The 25736-nt window shown below is 36.2% G+C and overlaps 1 pseudogene; it reads left to right on the plus strand.

Annotated features, from left to right (window-relative positions):
- The first annotated feature begins 23776 nt into the window (after window positions 1-23776).
- LOC119246639 (glyceraldehyde-3-phosphate dehydrogenase-like) lies at window positions 23777-24744 on the plus strand (annotated as a pseudogene).
- Window positions 24745-25736: the final 992 nt, after the last annotated feature.

Raw genomic sequence — 25736 nt, forward strand, 5'->3', positions numbered from 1 at the left:
TTTCTCCACATATTTTCATTAGGCATAAAATCTTTAAATTGAAATACAAATTATAAGTTTTTAATAATCATTGTTTCAATCTTCTTTTTTTAAAAAAGACTTATTTACTTATTTTTACACGCACTGGCTACAGTCAGAAGCGCGGGAGGGTGAGAGAATTCACCAGAGCCAGAGCGGGGAACAGAACAGGCAGACTGACGAAACATATATATATAATCATTATATAATGTCAAAACTGACGAAACTGAGGGGAGCAGCGGGCTGCAGGAGAAGTCTGTCGTGCCATGTGGGATCCTCGCTGGTGGCCGGGGATCGAACTGGTGCTGCAGAGGCTGCGGGCAGCTTCGCAGCCCAGCACTTAACCGCTGCACCACCGGGGAGGCCCTGTTTCAATCTTCTTGATGAAGATATCTAAATTCTCTGAGAATCATGAATTTCATAAAATATTATAGTAGATTTTGCATAATATGTTGGATTAGATAAAAAGGTAAGGATTGAATTTTTATGAATCTTAAATATTTCATAAGAAGACACAACTACATATTCTTTTATGGTAAGTGAAATTTACATTATTATGGATAAGAGAAAAATCCTTCTATATGTGTGATGAAGATACCTTCACTAAAACCTAGTTCCCAGTACTTATTCCTATCACAAGATAGTTGGACTGAAGATCTTAATTTCATGGCTCAGCATATGAATAAAACTAAGTTTTCATTAATATCAGACACACCCAACTAAACCAGTTTTAAATAATATGAACATATAATTGCATTGCTTAGACTGGCAAGTTGCAGCATGCTATAGTCTCTAGTACATTTGTGAATCTTTAAATTTTTTTTGTGTGTGGGACCCTCACCGGTGGCCGGGGATCGAACTGGCACTGCAGGGGCTGTGGGCAGCCTTGCAACCCAGTGCTCAACCGCTGCACCACCAGGGGAGGCCCTGTGAATCTTTAAAATTTTTAAAGACTTCTAGAAATCCACCTTGTCAGTAGTGATGATAATTTTTAAAAAATGCAATTGATTTATTTACAAGACCACTTAAAATTAGGTCCCATATTTACTTCAGTTGTACTACTTCAAGTTCACTGGTCTATAAGGAATAAAATACTTTTTATCTCCCACAGCACATCAAATGGCATTACCATTAAGTGGATTCATTGACTTCAGCAGTAGACCTAGCTGTCTGTCTCCTTTTGACTCTACAAAAAATTTCATTATATAATTGAACTAAGCATTCATTTTTTTTTTTTTTTTGCAACCCTCAAGCCCTAAGCAGCCAGTTTTGAGGCCCCAAATCCTCAAAATCACTGGATTTGTGTGAATTCAACAAGGCATGGTGAGTAAAAATACACGACAAAAACAAACAAGCTGATTTGAAAAAAACATTAACATACTATTAAAATGATTATCCACGAATTTTACTGGGAAAAAAGATAATGCAATATGATAAGGCTTCACATAGTTCTGAGCATTGTATTCATTAATTCATCTGTTCATTCACTCATACATTTGTAATGTCAACATATTATTTGCTCCATTTCTGTGTTTTGAGAACATTATGATAAGAAAAACTCAATACAGTTATAATGCAATGTGATAAGCATTACAATAAGTTTAAATATAGGTAGTTGTCAAAGCAGGAGTAAAATTTATCCCAGCTTTGAGAGGCCAGAAAAGCATTTTATTTTGTTCTATTTTTTAAATAATGTAATAATCGATTCTTTCAGCTGTGGTAATGCTTGTTTTTCCCCATCAGGTATCTCTACTGTAGGTACCCTTCACCAAATCACCTGGTAGCCACCACAAAATGAAACAAACTCCAATACCACAGCCCATTGTGTTTCCTTTTCTCTTTGTTCCTACTCCTCTGCCACCATTTCCCTTTTGGATGCTTGAGTTCTTTAGTCAGTTTTCAAGGGTTAGTTTTTAAGGTTGCCTTTCTTTGTTTCTTAGTTTTAAAAGAAACAACATCTTCGTTTAGGTGCAAAGCAAGGGGAAATGAAATAAGACAAGTGTTTGAGATACAGGGAGTGATCACAGTGTACAAGACTGTAATAAATTATTTTGAAACGTAGACTTCCTTATTCTCTGAGTTTTCTCAATATATTTGTAGACTCCAATGTTGCAAATGCCCTCCTCCTCTTTTCTTCTTGTGAAAGAGGTCGGTTGGGTAACTGTTTTTTTAAAGAAAAAATTAGGGCCTCCCCGGTGGCGCAGCGGGTTGAACACTGCGCTGTGAAGCTGTCTGCAGCCTTTGCAGCACGGGTTCGATTCCCGGCCGGCCGGGGAGATTACCACATGGCACAGCAGACCTCACCTGCCGCACCCTCTGCTCCCCTCAGCAGTGTCTTTGGTCCGTCTGCCTGCTCTGCTCCCCGCTCTCTCTGGTGAATTCTCTCACCCTCCCGCACCTCTGACCTGGACCGCAGTTCTTGTATAAATAAATACATCTTTTTTTTTTTTTAAAAAAAAAGAAAAACAGCAAAAAAATCCAATTGTAATAAAATGACTTTTATTTCAGAATACAGAGAAAGTGTGTCAAGAGAAGGAACCAGCATTCATGGCATGTGTATTTCTTTACAAGTTTCCCTAACCCAGTTAACAATGTACCATACATAGGAGCCTAAGTGTGAGAAAAGTTGATTGAATCAGAGGAGCTTGACTTGTTAGACCAGAAATTATCCAGATCATTTTTAAATGCTCATGATTTCATTGTTTCCAATGGAATCAAATATTCAAACAAATTTCAAATGACTAACAAGTTAACATCTCTCACTTAAGTCACCTAAGCATTTCTTTTTTCAGTCATTTTGGCTGTCATATAGCTTCAGAATGCTGTAGAGGAGGCTGACAGAAGAAAACAAAGCAAGCATCTGGCACAGTGTAATCAATTTTTAAATCTGAATCATTCTAGAGGGTGTATCATTGGATCATTTATAGTTTTTATTGGAAAATGAAGTATTATTCCATCTACCATCTCCCTGATAAAAGCATATACTGTTTTTATATGAATGATACTCATTAACTGTCAGCGGAGCCTTAGTCTGATTAATTTCACCCCCTAAAGCTTGACTATTTGTGCCACATAGTTTCTGTAACTTGAGTGCCAGGAGTGAAAGCCCCATAAATGCCTCTATTGTAATAAGATAATCGTTTGTCCTTCTAGCACTTTCTCATAAAACATCTTCTTGTTCAGTAATAGACATCAGCTACTTCATTTACTTACCATTAGAGAATCTTGTTAAAATTGTCTTAAATCTTCAAGGAGGGAAGTAGAAGTTATAAATTGAATTCCTTTTTTTTTTTCATAAAGTAGGGCTATCTAAGAAGGGCTGTGGTTATGATGAAGATAGTTTAGGATGTTCAAATTTTTTTGATTTAAGTTTTGTTTCCTAATTTTGTATTTATGTTATGGGTGTGTTTGGTTAATTTGACTTTAACATTCCTCATGTAGTTTTAAGAAAACACTAAATGCAGAAGCAAGTTTGAAAATAAAATGTACAACTTGTGTTTCAGAGGGGTTGTTTGGAGGGGTTTTTAGAGTAAGATAAATTTGGTTGGAATCAATCTTATCTATAAATCATACAGGTACATTTTTTTCTTCATGAGAACTTTGATGAAGAGTTTAATAACATAGACAATATGATCAAGTTGCTGCCTCTCCACAAATTATTATAATAACACCTTCTACCATGATTATGAAGAGACATTTCCCTAGACACTCAAACTGTACAGACACTATCTAATTTAAATTTGAAAACTCCATTAACACAACGAGCAACTAGGAATTAATGGTCAAATAACTGTGCATCTTTTATAAGGATAGCTACAAAGTTGAGAAAACAAAAACAGGATAATAAATCAGAAAGAAACTTCAAACCTCAAAAGTAAATAGCAATGAGATAGCAAATTGTGGTATAAAGAGCACTAAATGGAAACCAAGAAAGCTGGGTCCAAGTCCTGGCAATGCCACTAATCAGCCAGGTGAATTTATACAACTTACTTCACTTCTGTTGTTCTCTGTTCATCTTCAAAATGACAGAATTTTAATAGATTAGCTCTAAGTACTTTCCATATCTGGTGGTCTCTGATCAATATATTTTTTGATTGCTAAAATTATTCAAATTCATTTTGAAAGGTATAATGAATAGAACTTTACTTACTACAGTGTTCTATAAAGGCTAAGAGGTAGGTTTTTCTGTCCTAAGAATGGTTAGTGAGACAAAGGATAGTCTAAGGGACAAAGTTTTACCAACTTATATGGAATATAACATTGCAATATAATTCTATGCAAGTAAAATTTCCAGCTTTGGCTTATTTAAATCCTTAAATATTATATATAGGTGGATTAATAGTAATAATAGGAGTAATAGTAAAAGAAAACCAACCAGTTCTTGGCTTGTTAATTAAATATCATCTGTAATTCCCTTCTTCAGGAACCACTAGAAAAAAACTAGTGTCACTGCAGATTTTATGCCCTATTCATTCACACACACACAAAACACAAACACATACTTTAGCACCCATATTTGAGTGATAAAGTTTTCTTTCTCCCTCCTTTCTCATATACTCCCTTTCTTTTACCTCATATTTTTCACAAGCACACACTAGATTTGGTGAGGGTAAAGGAAAGGTAACTCCTTACACATGCACAGTTTACTTGTAAAACAAAAGGGGAATAGTGCCTTCAGATTACTCATTCAGCTATCAAATTTGAGGATGTCATTAACCACAATTATAACTTGATGATAGAAAGTGTCTACAGAAACAACTGTAGTCTTTTGGCACAATCAGTAAATGATAGAAAACAGAGTGAAATATTTGGTTCTTCAAAACTGTAGCAAAATGGCATCAATTGAAAGTGATCAGCTATCTTACAGTAAATGAATAAAGCTACATATTGTATAGAATATATCAAAGGATTAAGAGCATGTTCTCAATTATTATCTAGTCCAATAGGAGTTGGAAAAATTGTCTCTTTCTTTAAGTCTGACCTGGTGTTGAATGCCTAATAGGGAGACATGAAGAGTAGAGTTCTTGATTAAATTTCAAAAGTGTTTTGATAAAAATATCAATAATAGATTTTAAATTTATACGTGCTAAAGAATCCTCAGCTGCAAGTAAAAAATAGGAAATCTTGAAAAAATATATATCTATAACAACCAGACCAATGCTTTGAATGTTGTAGTCTCTCAAATATGTGTTAGTTGATGAAATGTTTAAATTTAGAAGTTGAAAAATAATTATGATTTTGGACCATAGTGGAGGACTTTTTGCTGGCTTGGTTATGGAAATGATGTGGTAACATACACCTGAAGGGTGTGATCCCATACCTCTGAATAATGTACAATGTTGTAAAACAATGTTACCTCAACAAAAAGATAAAATAATTAAAATTCTAGTCTAGTTCAATTTTTTGCATTTTTCAAATGTAGAAATTGAGATCCAGCAAAGTAAACTGACTTGCCAAGGTTCATGCAGCTGTGAATAAATTCCTACATTGAATGTCTTATGTGACAGAATGCAAAGGCAGTTTTCTATCGATATTGGTTATAAAAGATGAAGATATAAATAATAGGTACATGTAATTGTAGGAAGTTATGAAAAGACTTGCTACCAAAAAACTCACTAATGCGATTATATAATTACTGAGATAAGTGCTTTCTAGAGAGAGTTTCTAGAGAGAGGGATCAAGCTGGGGGCTGGGGTAGGGATGGTAGTGTTGGTGAGAGTCTATTTGTGACCAGCAATATTTAGCCTCACAAAATATTTTTCTTAAATGAGATATGAAAACAAAATTAATCTACATGATTGGAGATCTTTCCATGAACTGCTCTAAAACTTTGCTTTAAGTAATTCAATTTCATTTTTTAATTTTTATTTATTTATATTAATTAATTAAAAATTTTTCTTACATTGTTGTAGTCTCCACAGTTCTCCTGCCACCATATCACCCGTGAACAATCAGCATATTCCCTTGTGTTCATCTCTCCTCTGTTTTGCCCCCTTCCCATCACCTACTTTGCTTTATGCTTCAGTTCTATGGTCAATTTTAAATTAACAAAGTTTTGATCCCTTGATTGATTCAACTTTTGTTTACAAAACCATATGTTCCTATATAAAGAGTGTAGCTTCATATGTCAATAAATGTATATATCACATCATTCCCACCACCCAAGTTCTAGTACAGCTGGAGGGCTGGCCAGCAGATGCTACCAAGAGTTAATGGTAGCAGAAGTGGTGACTTCCTGCCCTGTTGCTCCAGCAGCCAGCATGGCCACTCTGGGGCAAGTAGCAGGAATTGCTGCCTATAGGCAGACTCTCCTCTGTGCTAGCCAGGTTTGAGTGCCAGAGCCCCCCCTCTTCTAGGCTCAGGAAGCTGGCCCCAGAAACCTGCTACATGTGGGCAGTGTGGATGGCGGTAGGTGATGGCATTTTATTGCCTGCTACCTACCAATGGCCCCACTGGGACTCAGGCTGCTAACAGAGGCCAGCAGTGATGATGAGTGGCAGTGGTGCCCCTGCCCTGTACTGGAGCAAGCTCCAGCATAGGAGGCAACAGAAAGCCCAGTGGCCCCTGGTTAATGGCTGCAAGGAGGAGCAAGGGGCCCCATTGGGCCAGTTCCAGTGCTGTGGCTCCCTGCAGATGTCTGGAATAGAGTGACCCATGGAGTCCTGGGCCAACATGGTTGGCTCCCAGCAGACCCCACCCTGCAGCAACTGGGGCCCATGTTCCAATGCTGCTATAGTCCCCTCACCCACACTTTTTACTTTGTTGCACCCAGCTCTGCGGCAGGGGTATCAGGTGCAGAGTGCCTCTGACCACACTAAGACAAGATCTGGTTGTGGTTCCTCAGAGCCCACCAGCCCATGAGCCTGCCCTGGCATTAGAGCAGGTTGGGTCTGTGCAGGCACCAAGGTTTTCCCTTTTATATTTGGCATCTGAATCAGAAAATGGACCAACCAGGTATGAGCTAAATGAACCAATCAGGTTCAAGCCCAGCTCATTAGTTAATTGTTTGGATCAAAAATCAAGATAGAACTGATTGGTGCTGGGCCTCCCTGGTGGCACAGCGGTTAAGCGCTGGATTGCGAAGCTGCCCGCATCCTCTGCAGCACCAGTTCAAACCCTGGCCGCTGGGTGAAGGTCCCACATGGCGCGCAGACCTCTCCTGCCGCCCGCTGCCCCCTCAGCAGTGTACTTCGTCACTCTGTCTCTTCTACTCTCCACTCTGGCTCTGGTGAATTCTCTCACCCCCCGTGCCTCTGACTGTACCCAGTGCTTGTATAAATAAATAAATAAATAAATAAATAAATAAATAAATAAATAAATCTTAAAAAAAAAAAAAAAAAGAACTGATTGGTGCTAAATGGTCCAATCTGTCACTTTGGGTTGAAAATGGTCCAATAAGATTTATAGAGTGGAAGACCCTGGAAGAAGATATAACACAAGGCAGGAGCCAGTTTGAAATTCTGTTCTTGGCTTCCAAAGAAAGAAGAAAGAAATATCTAGAAGCTGGCCTCCAAAGAAAGAAAAGAAAACTGAAGACCTTTGCAGAGACCTGGCCACTGCCTCTGACCTTGCCTGAAACAAGCACCATAGGCCTCAGTATGGTATCTCAAATAGCTGTTTGTTGTTGGTATAGTCCAACAACTCACAAAGAGCTAGCAACACTTGTCTCTGATACCACCTCCTGGTAACTGGTGGTGACTGGCACTAGTGCTGTCCTGCCCTGTTGCTGTCCTGCCCTGTTGACAGGTGACCAGAACTCTGTGTGTGGGTCACCTCTGAGAGCTGTCTACTGCTTCTGATCATTCAGCACCACCTCCTGCTCCTTTTACCTCTGTTGCTGTTCAGTCTAGCATCCAGTGTTGTCCAGCCCAGCCTTCAGACTGTTGTTGTGTTTTACTGCAGTGTCAGCTCAGCAGCCCCACCTGTAAGCATCTCCAGCTGCCTCTGTGCATTGGATCCTGGCCCACTGCTTCCTGGTGTGCTACAAGCTCCAGGCATTCATTGACCTGACAGTGCCATCTTAAACAAGCAACCCATTGTTTGGGACTTCTGGACACTATGGACACTAACTGGGGTGGGATAGCTGGCCACTAGTAGCCTTAAAAAGTTTGTTTCCCCTGTTTATTAAAAAACCCACATTGTTGTTCCCTGACACTGAGTAGTATTGCAATTTTGTATGTTGGGTGAGAACCTATAGATAGTGACCTGCCCCCTACACTGGCAGTGTACTTTGACCCACTATAATATCTCTATACCCCTATTTCACCTCTGCCACCCTTCCCTTTCTCTCTAATAGCTACCATTTTGCTGTCAGTCATCTGTTTCTATTGACATTCTACAGCACTTAAATCATAAGGCTTTGGTTTGTCCACCACAAAATGTATTCTTCCTGTTTCCTTTACTTGGGGTCTTTGCAAGCAATTTAAAATTTTTAAATACCTGCCACATGGAACAGGGAGGAGGGAAGAAGAGGTAGAGGAAGGAAGAAGTTAGGGTATTGGCACAGGAGGTTTGGCAGAGGGTGAGTGAAGACTGCACAGATGTAAGGGTAAAAATGTAACCCTACAGTTATATAGACATGCAAACAACTGACAGATTAATTAAAATAATTAATGAGATAAAGATATATTTTTTTTAGTTACAAAAGATCCATATGGTATCCTTCAGTGCCTTTTATTTGGATGTTGACCTAATATGTGGTTATTTTTCCTGATTCATTCCTTGCCTCCAAAGTGGGACTCAAAAAATAAATAAAGGCTACAAAATCTGTGTGAAGTCAGTGTGAAGGCTAAACAATTAAGATCAGACTGGCAAGGCTTCAAACCAGCTCATCATGTAAATTTTTAAAACTTGCATTTCCCTATCTATAAGATGAGGATCTTGATAATATCTACTGGTTAAATGTTTTTGATGAACTTTAAAAATGAGATGATAAATTAAAACCATTTAGACTATGTCTGACACATTGTAAGCACTCATAAAAGCCTAAATGAAAATATAAAATAATTTAGAAAAATTAAGTGCAGATTCTTGTTGACAAAGAGGTCACAATTTACTAGGGAGACATTTATGAGAACAGTGTTCATAAGAAAACAAAATAAAAGTGATTATTGAAATAAGTATGACATACTAGGGAAGAGAAATAAGCAAGCAAATGATTTCTTTTTTTAATTTTTTTAAAAAAGATTTATATAAGCACTGGGTACAGTCAGAAGCGCAGGAGGGTGAGAGAATTCACCAGAGCCAGAGCAGGGAGCAGAACAGGTAGAAGAACAGAAGTACACTGCTGAGAGGAGCAGTGGGCACGGCAGGAGAGGTCTGTCGTGTCATGTGGGACCCTCACCCAGCAGCCGGGGATCAAACCAGTGCTATAGAGGCTGCGGGCAGCTTCGCAACCCAGCGCTCAGCCACTGCGCCACCGGGAAGACCCAAGCAAATGATTTCTTGAAAATAACTTATGTGTTCCTTTTTTTTTTTTTTTCCAAGGCAAATTCTTTCTTTAGAAGTAAATTCCAGTCTGATCGCTACATGAATAGATACATATTTTTTAAAACATTATGATATTGAAACAAAACCAGAAACACCAACAAATGAAATAGAATAGAAAACCCTAAAATAAACTCACACACCTATGGACAGTTAACCTTTGACAAAGGAGTCAAGACCGTATACTAGAGAAAGGAAAGCCTCTTCAACAAATGTTGTTGGGAAAACTGGAATGCCACATGCAAAGAAAATTGAAACTACATCATTATTTAATTCCACACACAAAAACTAATTCAAGAGGTAGACTTGAATATGAAACCTGGAACCATAAAACACATAGGAGAAAATATAGGTAATATACTCATGACCATCAGTAGCAGAGTCTCTTGTGGAGATTTAAACTCTAACAGCAAGGAAGCAAAAGTGAAAACAGCGAATGGGACCACATCAAACTAAAAATTTTTTTGTAAAACAAAGGAAACCAATACAAAAACAAAATACAACTACTGGGAGATAAGAAGATATCTGCACATCACATATCTGACATGGAGTTAATTTCCAAAATATATACAGAACTTATATAACTCAACAACAATAATAAGAAACAAACAACCTAATAAAAAAATGGCAAAAGACCTAAGTAAATATTTCACTAAAGAAGACATGCTAATAGACCACAGGGTCATGAAAAAATTCTCAATGACACATAAAAGAAATGAAAATCAATGTGCAAAACAATGTGTTATCACCTCACCCCTGTAAGAATAGCTTATATCCAAAAGACTAGAAACAAGTTTGGTAAGAATGTGGAGAGAACAAAACCCTCATTTACTATTGATGGAAATTTAAATTGGTGCAGCCTATACTGGGAACAGTACAGATATTCTTTAAAACCTACAAATAGAAATACCATATGTTCCAACAATAAAACTCCCTGATAATTTACCCAAATAATATGAAAGCACTCACACAAAAAAGATCTATGCATCCATGATTTCATGCCATCCACAATAGACAAAAATGGAATCAACCAGAATCTCCATCAACAGATGACTAAGAGATTATGGAATATATACTCAATGAAATACTACTCAGGTATTAAAAACAATGATAGTGTCTTTTGGGACAAAAATGGATGGGTTTTGAGGTGATCGTGCTAAGTGAAATAAGTCAGAAAGTGAAAGACAATTACCAGATGGTTTAATTAAAACATTTGTTTGTGAAAAACAAATAACCAAAGAAAAAAATTGGCAAAACACAACAACAATAGCTCTTAGACTCTGTCAAAAATATGATCGTTACTACAGGGGGTGAGAGAGAGGGGGATAGGCACATAATGTGATAGGGTAATGGCACTAGAACTTCATAGAGGTTGAGAGAAGGAAATGCTCATGTTGAGATGTGAAATTTTACTCCCCAAATTATATAATTTTGTAAGTGAATGGCAAATCAATAAAATTTGATGAAAATAATAAAATAATGTATGACTTATTGTATTTTGACAAGGTAACTTAATATGATAATATTGTTTTTTATTTTTCTGTTAAACTCTTGCTAAAAACAGGAAAGTGGTGGCAGAGTGATCTGAATATGCAATAATCATATAAAAAATGTCACTAATTGAAAATGTTATCTTCAACAAAATATTCAAAATATTCAAAATATTCAATTTTATGCATCTTGCCAAAACAGTTTTTGCATATTAACATCTGGCTAGCATCCAGTGGAAAATGGCTAAAAGCTAGGATTGGTGTTTGATTTGCAAGATAAATTTAATTGTGCTTCCTTTTTTGAAATACACACACACACATATATATGAATGTCTTTTTAAGTATATCCCAGGTATTTATTTTTCAAGTGATGCTGTTGATTCACTGAGTAGGCCAATAACAAAATACAGAAATCTTTGTCATTTTATTTACTTTTGCAAATAATTATTGACTTGTTTTCTCAAAAATAAACATATCTTAGAGAAAAATGATAATGATAAATAAAATGATAAAATGTAACACTTTATAAATCATCTTGAATATGTTTGGGAAATAACAAAATGCCTCAGTAGATAAACACTAAGCCAAGAGAGTGGACACCAATGTTTAAAGACTTTAGAGAAAGGGTGGAGTATATTAACCAATATATTGAAAATTTATTGGGTTTTCTTGCATAAGAAGAAGTCTAGTTCAAGGAGGAACCCTTTGAATAGTAACTAAACATTTTGCAGGAGTAATGCTTGTCATGTCTTGGACCATTAACCAATTATCTAATTTTATTCTATAATTATAGCCCTAAATCCATAATTAATGGTCTGCACAATATCCACCCTTGAATATTAGAGGTTCTGTTCATAACAGTTGACCTTTAGAAAGCATTGTTAAATTTCTAATTTAATATTGCATGTACCTATAAATGAAAATGAGAGAAAATTTTTTTCAAAATTAACAAATAGTTCTTAAAAGCCCCATATTCACACAATGACTGGTCATCCCAACCTTTCCAATCCTCACATTACTATAATGAGACAGTAATTTGGCATGATGTCTAATTAGTCAATGATAAAAATTTATGGGTGAGAAATAAAAAAAAACACATTTCTGAGATTGTTAAACCATTCTTTTTGTTACTGCTAGCACTTTCACATAACTGTGGATAAAACCATTTGCTTGATAGTACAATGGGGCCCAGTGTATTTTCATAAAATTGACAAGTAAGAGTCCATGTATCTTCAGTACTTGGGTCTTAGAATTTAGCAAGGATAATAGAATATTGTGATAAGAATTAAAAGACTTGAGTACCTTCAAGATTTGGCAGTGATTTATTTTGTGACCTTAAATGAGTTGCAGTTTCTTTAAGCAGCTTGAAATTCCTCTTACCTCACACAATGCCTCACTAATTAAACAGAAAGTGTTATGAAGAATCTTTAGGAAAATTATCCTATGAATGCATAAGATAAATATTATTCTTCCCTTTCTCTCAACTTCACTAGGCACACCCAGGTGATCCCAAGTTGGTATTGGTTGGTAAACAGCAAGAGGATTTTTATACCCAACATGTACAAAGAACTTATTATTTGCCAAGTGCTGTGCTTGGTGCTTTACATGCATTATCTCACTTATTCCCATGATAGCTATTTGAGAAAGGTATTTAATTATAGGTCTATGGCAGCAGGCAAGGTGGAAATAGTTCTAAATTGCAACATAGTACCAAGTAAAATTGTGAAGGAAAATCTCTATCTTGGATGACTTTTTGCCTTTTTTTTGTAGATAGCAACATCGCTCCAGATTCTAGCACCTAAAATACCAAAGTATAAATGACAATTAACATTTTAAAATGTATTTCCAGGGAATTTCCATTTTAAAGGAAATAAACTTAAAAAAATGATATTCCATCATTCACATTTTCAATTCCATATTGTATGAACACAAAACAATAGATATAAGGATATATAGGCACTAATGATAAAGGACTGATCACAAAAATCTGCAAAGAGCTGATGAAACTCAACAACAACAAAGAAAATACTCCAGTCAAAAAATGGGCAGAAGAGCTAAAAAGAAACTTCTCTGAAGAGGAAATGCAAATGGCCAACAGACATATGAAAAAATGTTCAACATCACTTGTCATCAGGGAAATGCAAATCAAAACTACCATGAGATACCATCTTACACCAGTGAGAATGGCACATATTAAAAAAACTAGCAACAACAAATGTTGGCGAGGTTGTGGAGAAAAAGGAACTCTCCTGCACTGTTGGTGGGAATGCAAACTGGTCCAACCACTATGGAGAGCTGTGTGGAGATTTCTGGACCTACTAAACATAGAGCTTCCATATGATCCAGCAATTCCACTCCTAGGTATTTACCCAAAGGACACAGAAACATCAATTCCAAAGAACACCTGCACCCCTATGTTTATAGCAGCACTATTTACAATAGCTAAGCTTTGGAAACAGCCCAAATGCACAAAAATAGATGACTGGATCAAGAAGATGTGGTACATATATACCATGGAATATTACTCAGCATTCAAAAAAGATAAACACAGGCAATTTGCAGCAACATGGATGGCGCTGGAAGGGATCATGCTCTGCGAAATAAGCCAAAAAGAAAAAGAAAAATACCGGATGGTCTCACTCATAGCAGGAATCTAGAAAACTTAAATAAGGGATCAGGAAAAAGAATAACTATAAGAAAGTGAAAATCAAAATCAACAAAAAACTATGAACCAGAGACACTTTTTGGGGGGTGGGGGCCGGGAGGGGAGGGATTGGGGTCAGAATGGGGCATGTGCAGATGTATGGGGGAATATAAAAATAAAATTTATTATTTAATTTAAAAAAAAAAGGATATATAGGTAGATCAGAAATCACATAACATCAAATTTACCCAACTCTCCATGGTTGAGGTGACTGATTTCTGTGATGCTGCTGTCAGTTCATTCTCTCTCACCTCCCAACTCCCTACAGGAAAACAAAAATTCTCTTCATTTTCAATGATCCAGTTGTATAAGAAATATGGAGTGGACATCAGAGTGATCACTCAATAGTGTTGAGACAGGCTTGAGGCTTGTGTCTTAGGGACACTTATTCTAAAGAACTTGGTTTCTTATAGTGAATAATCCTCAATTTAGGCAAAATCTCAACAGAACATGCATAGTCCTTGTCCTCAACCAGGAAGAAACTTGCAACAGTGGTCAAGCTGTGAGCAACAGAAAAATAGTGTCTGATAAGCTCCTTTGGATTTCTATCCCTGTGCTAACTCACCATCTACTCCACCTGCTCCCCCTTTCAAATATCAAACTTTGTCCATAATGTAGAGAAATTGATTGTGAATGCAATGATGTCATCTAATGACTCAATTCATCTGTCACAGAGCCATTCATATGTGTGTGCATCATAGGCTATAAACATACCTAAGGAATTATTTTAAATGATTGAACCATTAATTCCCACATTAAGTACCTCCAATAAACATATTCACCAGGAATTCATTAGATTTTTATATCCACATATTCAAAGACTCTGAACAGGCCTGTGTAAAAGCCTGGAAATTTGTTGTGCTTGTTTTGAAATTAGAACTAAAACAAAGTGTCTGGATTTCATATTTTCTACTCTTAATTTTGGAAATATTTTAAATTTACCTTAGGAAAAATAAGGAGATAATTAGTTGATATGGCTCATATATGCTAAATAACAGCAATGGTTATTAACATAATATCATGTCCTGTGATCTTCATAGGCAAGGAACCTGCTTAAAATTCCTTTAATCCTCATATATATGAGGAGATATCCACAGTACTGTGTTTCAGATGACTCCATTTAACCACTCTCTTTGTTTCTAAAGTCCATATAAATTATTCATTTTGTCACAGAAACAGAACAAAAAACACCCAAGAGGAAGAACAATTCTTTTTTATAAAGGAAATACCACTGAGTTTTCTTGAATTCAGAGGCAGACAAAGCAAGGCAGAGAAAACAAGGGAATATATATATTGGTCATATTGGTCATTAACCAAGAAAATGTCCACATTTCAACATTCATTCGATTTGAATAGCAGTTTACACTATTGTTATCTAGCATGGAACAAATAGATGTCACGTGTTTCATCTGATTCCAATATCAGAATCATCAAAGTAACATGGTCAGGCATTTTCATTAAAATGATAGAAATAATTTATGGCATGCTCAGTTGGAAGTCAGGTTCTAATAACAGTAAATCATTACCATTGTATAGCACATTTTAAAGAAAACAAAACATATGTGCATTATCTCTTTTAATCCTCAGCACAATTCTCTAAGGCTTGTCTTATTATCTTCCTACTATAAATAAAGAAACTGAAGTTCAAAGTGTATAAGGAACTCATCATCTTGAGATCCATGCTTCAAGCGCAGTTCACATAACCTCACGTCTATGACTGTCTTTACACAACAGCTCCATTCCTGTCCCAGTACTGATGTTAATTTGCTTGATTCACTTTGCCTCTTTGAATCTATTTTTTCTATCTGAAAAATTGTACATGGATATGTAAAGTAAGGTTTGCATCTCAGTGGTTCAGATCTCCAAGAATTCTTTTGGGATAATACTGGGGAAGGACTCAAAAATATTGCAAAAAGTGCATGAATTCAATTAAAAAATTTCTGCACAGTGAAAGAAACTTGCATAAAAATGAAAAGACATGCTAGTGAATGGGAGAAGATATTTGCACATCATTTGTCCCACAAGATTAATATCCAAAATATACAATAAACTTATAAAACTCAATAATAAAAAAACTCAATTAAAAAAATTGGCAGCAGATCTGAATAGACACTCTAAAAAGACATACGGATGACTAATAGGTACTTGAAAAGATATTCATCATCTTGTATTATTAGGGAAATGCAAATCAAAGCAATAATGATATATCACCTCATGCAGTGTCTTGTCCAAAAGACAAAAAACAAAAAGTATTGGAGAGCATGTAGAGAGATGTAAACCCTTATATACTGCTGGCAGGAATGTAATTTGGGGCAGTTATTATGGAAAACAGTATGATATTCCTCAAAAGAAAAAAAATAGAAATTACATATGATTCAGTTATTTCACATTTGATATTCACATGAAAAAAACAAACACACTAATATGAAGAGCTGTATGAACCCCCATTGATTGAAGCATTTTTTTAGAGTAACCAAGAACTATAAACAACTAAGTATGTTGAAGATAAAGACATAGAAAGAAGCAAAAGAGAAAAAGAGAGAGAAGTGCAAAGGAAGAAGAATGAGAATACCCTTAGACAATTATCAAACTCCATGAAGAGAGAAAATATAAGAGTTATAGGCATTCCAGAAGGTGAGGAGAAAGACAAAGGCTCTGAGAAATTATTCAAGGAGATAATTGAAGAAAACATCCCAAGTATGAAAAAGGAGACAAATTAGACATACAAGAAGCAAGAACACCCAATTACCACAATGAAAAGAAAACTACAGCAAGACACATAATAATAAAGCTTGCAAGAGTCCAAGACAAAGAAAAAATAATGAAACTAGCAAGGGGGAAGAAACAGACAATGTATAAGGGAAAATCAATCAGGTTAACCTCAGACTTCTCCGAAGAAACACTACGGGCAAGAAGAGAATGGAGTAACATATTCAACAAACTTCAAGACAGCAAATGCCAACCAAGAACACTTTATCCTGCAAAGCTCTCCTTCCTCTACAAAGTAAAAATACGGACCTTCTCAGACAAACAAACTCTAGAAATTCATTATAAATAGACCATCACTCCAAAAAATTCTATAAGAAGTCCTAAAGCCAAAACCAACAGAGGAATGATCAAGAAGAACAGAATAAAGCAAGGAATAAAAATCACAAAAAAACCCGAAAAAAATGGCAAATACAGATGCCAACATATCAATATTAACTCTAAATGTAAAATGATTAAATTCATTAATAAAAAGATACAGAGTAGCACACTGGATTAAAAAACAAAATCCATCCATCTGCTGTCTCCAGGAAAAACATTTAACTATAAAAGACAAATACAGACTGAAAGTAAAAGGTTGGAAAACAATCTTACAAGCAAATGGACCAAAAAAGAAGGTAGGAACAGCTATACTTATATCAGATGAAGTAGACTTCAAATTTAAAAAAGTGAAAAGAGACATAGATGGACACTACATTATGATCAAGGGGACAATACATCAGGAATATATAACATCAACATATACACAACAAATGAAGGCGAACCAAACTATATTAGACAATTATTATCAGCTCTGAAAATGGACATTAAAGAAAATACATATATAGTAGGAGACTTCAACACTCCACTCTTACCAATGGACAGATCAATGAGAAAAAAAAATAAAGACAGTAGAGCCCTAAATAAAGGCATAGAACTCATGGACTTAAAAGACATCTTTAGGACACTGCACTCAAAAAAATCTGAGTACACATTTTTCTCAAGTGTGCATGGATCATTCTCCAGAATTGATTGCATACTGGGCCACAAGACAAACATCAACAGATACATGAAGATCAAAATCATTCCAACTACCTTTTCTGATCATAAAGGCATCAAGCTAGAAATAAATCGTGAAAAGAAAACAAGGAGCCCTCCCACTTCGTGGAGATTGAAATCCACACTACTGGAAGACCATTGGTCTAATGAGGAGATCAAAAAAGAAATTAAAAAATACTTTGAGTTGAATGACAAGAAGGACACCACTTTCCAGAATGTATGGGATGCAGCAAAAGCAGTAATAAAATGAAAATATATAGCAATACAGGCTCATATCAACAAACAAGAAAGAACTCAAAGAAACAACCTAATCTCCCATCTCAAAGAGCTAGAAAAAGAACAACAACAAAAAACCATAAAGCCAGTAGAAGAAAGGAAATATTAAACATCAAAGCAGAAATAAATGAAATAGATATTTAAAAAACAATCCAAAAGATCAATGAAACCAAAATTTGTTTCTTTGAAAAAAATAAATAAAATAGACCTCTAGCCAGGCTCACAAAGAAAAAAATGGGAGAAAACAAATACAAATAGTATTTTAAATCACAACAGACTCAGTAGAAAACAAAAGACTAATGAGAGATTACTATGAACACTTATATGCAAACAAACTCAATGACCTAGAAGATATGGACAAATTCCTAGAATTATATAATCATCCAAAGCTGGACAAAGAAGAAATAGAACACCTAAACAGACCAATTACAAGCAGTGAAATTGAGGCAGTAATCAAAGCACTCCCCCAAAACAAAAGCCCAGGTTGAGATGGCTTTACAAATGAATTCTACCAAACGTTTAGCAGTGAATTAGTGCCTATCCTACACAAACTCTTTCAAAAAATTGAAAAAGAAGGAATACCACCAAATATGCTCTATGAAGCCAACATTATGCTAATACCAAAACCCAACAAAGACAGCACAAAAAAAGAAAATTACAGGCCAATCTCCCTAATGAACACTGATACAAAAATCCTCAACAAAATCCTTGCCAACACAATCCAACAATGCATCAAAGGGATAATACACCACAATCAAGTGGAACTCATACCAGGGCACAAGGATGGTTCAACATACGAAAATTGATCAGTGTAATCCAACACATCAACAAAAAGAAAAATAAAAACCATATGATCATATCAATAGATGCTGAGAAAGCATTTGACAAAGTCCAATATCCATTTATGATGAAGGCCCTTGAAATTCTCGGGATAAAATGAACATACCTTAACATGATAAAAGCCATATACAACTGGGCCTCCCCTGGTGGTGCAGCGGTTGAGCGCTGGGCTGCGAAGCTACTGGCAGACTCTGCAGAGCTGGTTTGATCCCTGGGCACTGGTGAGGGTCCCATATCACATGCAGATCTCTCCTGCCATGCCCACTGCTACCCTCAGCTGTGTATTTCGTCAATCTGCCTGTTCCATTCCCTGCTCTAGTGCTGGTGAATTCTCTCACCCTCCTGCGCTTCTGACTGTACCTAGTGCTTGTATAAAAAAATAAATAAATCTTTAAAAAAAAAGCCATATATGACAAACCCACCACCAACATTATTCTCAATGGCGTAAAGCTGAAGGCCTTTCCTTTAAGATTAGGAACAAGACAAGGATGTCCTCTCTCACCACTGCTCTTCAATATAATACTGGAGGTCCTAGCCAGGGCAATAAGACAAGAGAAAGACATACAAGGAATCCAGATAGGGGAAGAAGAAGTAAAACTATCACTAACTGCAGACGATACAATAATATACATAGAGAACCCTAAAAACTCCACAGAAAAACTATTCAAAATAATCTACCAGTTCAGTAAAGTAGCAGGATACAATATCAACACACAAAAATCAGTAGCCTTCCTATACACAAACAATAAATCTGAAGAAGAAGAAATCAAGGAAACTATTCCTTTTATAATTGAAACAAAAAAAATCAAATACTTGGAATAACCCTAACAAAAGAGGTGAAAGACCTATGCAAAGAATATTATAAAACACTGTTAAAAGAAATAGAAAAAGACACAAAGAAATGGAAAGATATCCCCTGCTCATGGATTGGAAGAATTAACATTATTAAAATGTCCATCCTACCAAAAGCAATATACAGATTCAACACTATTCCAATAAAAATTTCAATGACATTCTTCAAAGAAATAGAACAAATACTGATGAAATTCATATGGATCCACAGAAAACCACGAATAGTAAATCCCTACTGATGAAAACAAAGGAAAAAGGAGGTATCATGTTAACCTGATTAGGGTTCCTTTGCAGATTTTCTGTTTCTTTGCCATTATCAACTTCTATTTTGTTTCCTTTTCTTGAACTCTTGGAAGTTTCACTACTATGTCTCAGTGTAGTTATCATTTTGTTTAGGTACCTCAGGGTTCTTTTAGCGTCTTGGATTTGTACATTATTTGGAAAATTTTCCTCCATTCTTTCTTATTTTTTTTTAAGATTTTTTTTTTATTTATGCATACAAGAGCTGGGATACAGGCCACAGGTGTGAGGGGTAAGAAAATTTACCAGAGACAGAGTGGGGAACAGAACAGGCAAACTTGCTGAAATACACTGCTGAGGGGAGCAGCAGATGAGAAAGGAGAGGTTTGCTATGCCATGTGGGTAGCTCCCTGGCTGGCTGGATCGAACTCATGCTGCAGAGGCTGTGGATTGCTTTAAAGTGCTCTGCTTAACCCCTTTCACCACCATGGAGGCCCACCTCCTTTATTATTTCTTGAAATAATTTTTCTGTTCCTTTCTCTACCCTGTCTGGTATTCCATTATTCTATCCATTCCTCATGGAGTCAGATAATTCTTGGAGTGTTTCTTCATATTTTTAGTTCATTTTTCTATTTCCTTTTCTATGTAGACTCTTTGTTCATTCACATCTTCAATACATTTAGTCTATTCTACTTCCATAACTTTCTCCTGAATTTTTCACCTCTATTTCTTTTTGTATTTTCTGAATTTCCATATTTTCCTTATTTAGAACTTCAATTTCTACCTTCTGTTACTTGATTTTTTTTCTCAGTGCATTCATTTGTTTTTCTGAAATTTCTTCTACTTCTTTTAATTTCTCTTTCATGGAAAGTTTGAATTATTATTCTCATAAGAATAGATCTTCCGTGTTCTTATGATTGTTCTCTGGAGATTTGATCTTTTTCTGTGATACCCCCCCCCCCGCATCCCAACATGGATTCATATTGGCATTGGTTGTGGTGGTTTTCCATTTCCCCATTTTTTTTTTTTTAATGCTTTGCAGCACATCTGATTTGTGGGAACTTCCAAGCTAGGCCACTCTTCATCCACCTTATAGGACTGGGAGTCATGGTGGCCTTACCAGGGCCTCTATACCAACACTTGTTCCTTTGGGTTGTTGGGGATTCTAGACTGGACAAGTCTCCATCCTGTGCAGGGGTGATGATGGCTTTTCTATGACCTCTGCATCACTATGACATCAGCATTGGTGCTTTAGGTTGTAGGGTTTTCCAGGTTGGATGAGTCTCTGATCCCCATGCAGGACTTGGTTGGTGGTGGCCTTACCAGGGCCTCTGTTCACCTCTGGTGCCTTACACTTGATCTTTTAGTGGTAACCTTAATGTATATACACATGTTGATTTTTCAGTGATACATACCCACAATTTATAAGATATACTGGAATAGTGATTCAATTTAAAAAAGGAGAGAAAAAACAAAAAGTGTTCAGGGAACATAGTTTGTACTTTACATAAACAACATTATTGCACATACATGTACATTGTACTATTGAGATTAATACAAATACACATTTATTTAAAACTCATATTGAGTTTGCTGTATATTTTTGTTATGCATTTTGTTAAGCAATGGCTACTGGAAGCATCAGTGTTTTCTTGAATTTGCTACCATATTTTGGAATGTTCAAAAGGGTCTCTATATTAAAAAATTTTGGGAATCTAAACTAGATGATCTCCAAAACATCTTTAAACTTGAAAATTGTATGCCTTATTCAGTCATTGGGACATAACAGAACTTATTGTGACTTAACTGGCTGTGCAATCATTGATCCATAGCACAATTGTTCTGATGAATCTGTAAAACCAGCTTGACTACAATTTTATCTAAGAAACTAATCAACAGAAGTTAGAAGATTTGATAGAACAGTGATTTTAAACAAAGAAAATACCATTATCTTCATTATTCTCATATGTTTTTACTATCTTATGTTTCTGAACTGTTTGTAAAATAAAGTCAGTTAATGATATTGGTTCTGGCCTTCTAGGGACTTATAATATAAAATCTTTATTATCCTCTCCCTTCCCATCCATTTTGAAATATGTCCAGAATATGAACAATTCTCACCTCCCACTCTGGTCCAAACCACTACAATATCTTCTGTCACTGTGCTCACTATAATGTAGTTTGAATACAGTAGCCAGAGAAATCTCTTTTTTAAAATTTTACATTTAAATTAAGCTTTAAATTTAAATTTTTAATTTTTTTATTAAGGCAATGTTGGTTTACAGCACTGTATATGATTTATGGGTATATGTTCATACCTCATAAGATAAGTTTCACTACAACACACCCACCAGTAAAGCACTCATTGTCTTCTGTCATAGATCTTTGGGCTCCCTCCACTTCTTTGCTACCCATGTCCAACCCTCCTCTTCTGGCAGCTTCAATTCTACAATCAGTTTCTAAGGTTTGTTTTAGTTTAGTTTTGTCTGTTCCTTTGTTTTGTTTCTCTATATTCCACATATGATTGAAATCATCAGGAATTTGTCTTTCTTCTTTGAAATTATTTCATGTAGCATAATCCCTTCCAGTTATATCCATGTTGATGCAACAAAATAAGCTCTTTAAGACAGAAGTCTTTCCATGTCTCAGAAGTCAGCAATGATGTCTCATACTATTCAAAGTGAAAATTGGAGACTTAAAATTGGTCATATGCCCTACATAGTTGTCACCTTCCACCTCTCTGTTGTATTACACTCTCCCTTCACTTGGTCCTTCCACTTTAGCTTTGCTTGCCTCCAATTCTTGAACTAAAGGTCCTCGGAGATATTTGTCATTTTGTGCTACTTGTTCTCTATGTCTATCCTACAACAGATTTTTGTGATGTGAACTTGTGTGGACACCTCGTAAATGTGGCAGCTCATATCTCAGGGTAAGACATCAACACTATAAGAAAGCTCTTTTTGCCATGAATCTGACCTTCCACATAACCCAAGCAAATGTTAAATTAAAAAGTTTCACCTGTTTTCTTATCTAGTATTTCCCAGGCATCTTTTACTTATCCTTTCTGTTGACTATTATTGTTTTATGATTTGAGGGACATGGCTACTCTTAAAATCAAGGTTATTTGACAAGCGTAATGAATAACATATATCTTAATTTTATGCTTGAATATTGTACATTGTTCAAACTGACACATATAATAGTTAGGAACAAGTTACAACATGCACTTAATTACATGTCATGCAAACACATTACCAGGGCAGTTTCTGTAGGCACAGCTCCAGTAACAACATAAATTCATGTTAAATTACATTTACTACAGCACAGTGAAGTGTGAGAAAGAAACTCCTAAGCAAATGTTCTTCCATTAACATTTTTGCCACCATGACATGGATAACGAAAGCAGGGTTCCAGTCATTCTCTAAATTTACACCCCTTATCTCAGAGATGAACTGTATAACCCTCCTCCACTAATGTATTGTATATAGCACCTTCCAAAAAATAATCAACAAAATATAATTTAGCATAAATTAAGGATGAATTAAGAGGGAGTGGTTGGAAAACTCAAGAATATATGTAAGGATACAACCTTGAAGAACGTGTTCTTACATGATACTTGATTTGAATCATCAAAGCTCAGCTGTACTTAAGGTGGGGGGTAAGTGGTAGCAGAACATGATGAGAAAAAGCTAAGATAGTAGGTGAACCAACATGAATACAATGATTGCATTCTTGTGCTTTTTGTGCTCAGGAATAGATTCATTATTTGTAAATACCTTCAAGGGATATTTTATAAGATAGTCTGAGTCAGTTAGAAATAAGGCAAGTATTTGCTAGGAATATTTGAAATATTTGCTAGAAATGAAAGAAAGAAAGGAAAGAAGGAAAAAAGGATGAGAGGGAGAGAGGGAGAGAGGGATAATAGAGGGGAAGATGGAGGGAAAGAAATAAGGAGGCAGAGTAAAGTAAATAGTATTAAAAAAAGAAAATAGTATTGTTCTCTGCTCTTCCCTGTTCTACAAACAGTCTTTCTTCTCCTGATGTGACAGCATATCCCTGAGACACCATGCTGAAGGTCAGAATGAACAGATTTGACTAGAATGAGCGCATGGTCACCAGGGCTGCTTTTAAGTCTGGCAAAGTGGATATTGTTGCCATCAGTGACCCCCTTCATTGACCTTAACTACATAGTTGACATGTTCCAGCATGACTCCACCCATGGCAAGTTCAGGGCACAGTCAAGGCTGAGAATGGAAAACTTATCATCAATGGAAAGTCTATCTCCATGTTTCGGGAGTGATATCCTGCCAAAATCAGTTAGGGTGATACTGGTGCTTAATATGTTATGGAGTCCACTGATGTCTTCATTACGTTGGAGAAGGCTAGGGCTCACTTGAAAGCTAGGGCCTAAAGGGTCATCATCTCTGCCCCTTCTGATGATGCCCCCATGTTTGTGGTGGGTGTAAACCATGAAAAATATGACAACTCCCTCACAGTTATCACCAATGCTTCCTGCACAACCAACTGCTTAGTTACCCTGGACAAGGACATCCATGCCAATTTTAGCATCCTGGAGGGATTCATGACTAGTGTCCATGCCATCATTGCCACAGAAAACTATGGGATGCCTCTTTGGGAAGCTATGCTATGATGACTAATGGGCTGTCCAGAACATTATCCCCGCTTCTACTGTCGCCATCAAGGCTGTGGGCAAGTTCATCCCTGTGCTGAACATGAAGTAGCTTTCCATGTTTCCACCCCAACATGTAGGTTGTGGATCTCATCTGTTGCCTGGAGAAATCTTCCAAATAGGATGACATCAAGAAAACAGTGAAGCAGGTGTCTCAAGGCCCCCTCAAGGGCATCCTGGGCTACACTGAGAAGCAATTTTTCTCCTGTGATTCGAACAGTGACACCCACTCCTCCACCTTTGATTCTGAGGCTGGCATAACCCTCAAACATTTCAAGCTCAATTGCTGGTATGACAATGAATTTGGCTACAGCAACAAAGTCCACACGGCTTCCAAGGAGTGAAAAACCCCTGGGCCACCAGCCTCAAAGAGAGCATAAGAGGAATAGAGCGACCCTCAGCTACTGAGAAGACCTTCCTCCACCCATCCAATGGATTGAGAATTTTCTGACCTGTCACAATTCCATTTTAGGCTCCCTGGAGAAGGTGGAGGTCTTAGGAAGTACTGCTTTGTCATGTCATCAATAAACTACACTGTACCCAGCCAAAAGCCTTATTTTCTGTTAAATGTTAAATACTTAACTTACATGTTTTCACTTAATGCTCACAATAATACAATAGGGTGGGTATTATTCTTTTATTTTGAAAAGGGGATATTGAGGCTGTGAAAGATTAAATTATTTGTCCAAGATTTTGAAGCTACTCAGTGGCTCAGTTAGAATTCAAGGCAAGGTTAACATGACTCCATGTCTATGTTATCACTCAATATATCATAATTCTGTGATAACTCTGTCATAGTATTTTGGCTTATAAGTCAATGTATATATAGTTCCTCCTGGTGGCCCACAATTTCACAGTCTCTCTTACAACATTAATAAAATTAATAAAACTATTATTCTATAGTTCTTGCTTTCAAATTTGTGTTTTTAATAAAAATGAAGGCATGACTTTATTTCATGTCCTCAAAAGTAGGACTTTCTCTAATTCTGGGTAGAGTTGATTGTGTTTTCTGGAGAAAATCAGAAACAAATAAATTATATGATCCATAGTCTTTTGTACCATCAAAGGGACCAATATGATAGAATAACTGACCCAGGTTTATTTTCAAAACTGGACAGTGGAGTCATTTTAAGCTCTGGAAGGGTTTCTTAGAAATGGGAGAAAATGAAATGCAAAAACAGCATAATTTGGCATAGTGGGATGTCTCAAAATATAATTTTGCATAGTGGGACAAGTCTCAAAGTGTAATTTGAGGTGGTGGCATTGTTTTGGAAAGAAGTATTCATAATTTACTAATTGACCCCTAGGTTTGCTTCCTCTTTTATTATATTTTTCT

Source organism: Talpa occidentalis, unplaced genomic scaffold, assembly GCF_014898055.3.
Source record: "Talpa occidentalis isolate TD23 unplaced genomic scaffold, MPIMG_talOcc4v2.1 talOcc4.15, whole genome shotgun sequence".
In the NCBI taxonomy this organism is placed as follows: Eukaryota; Metazoa; Chordata; class Mammalia; order Eulipotyphla; family Talpidae; genus Talpa; species Talpa occidentalis.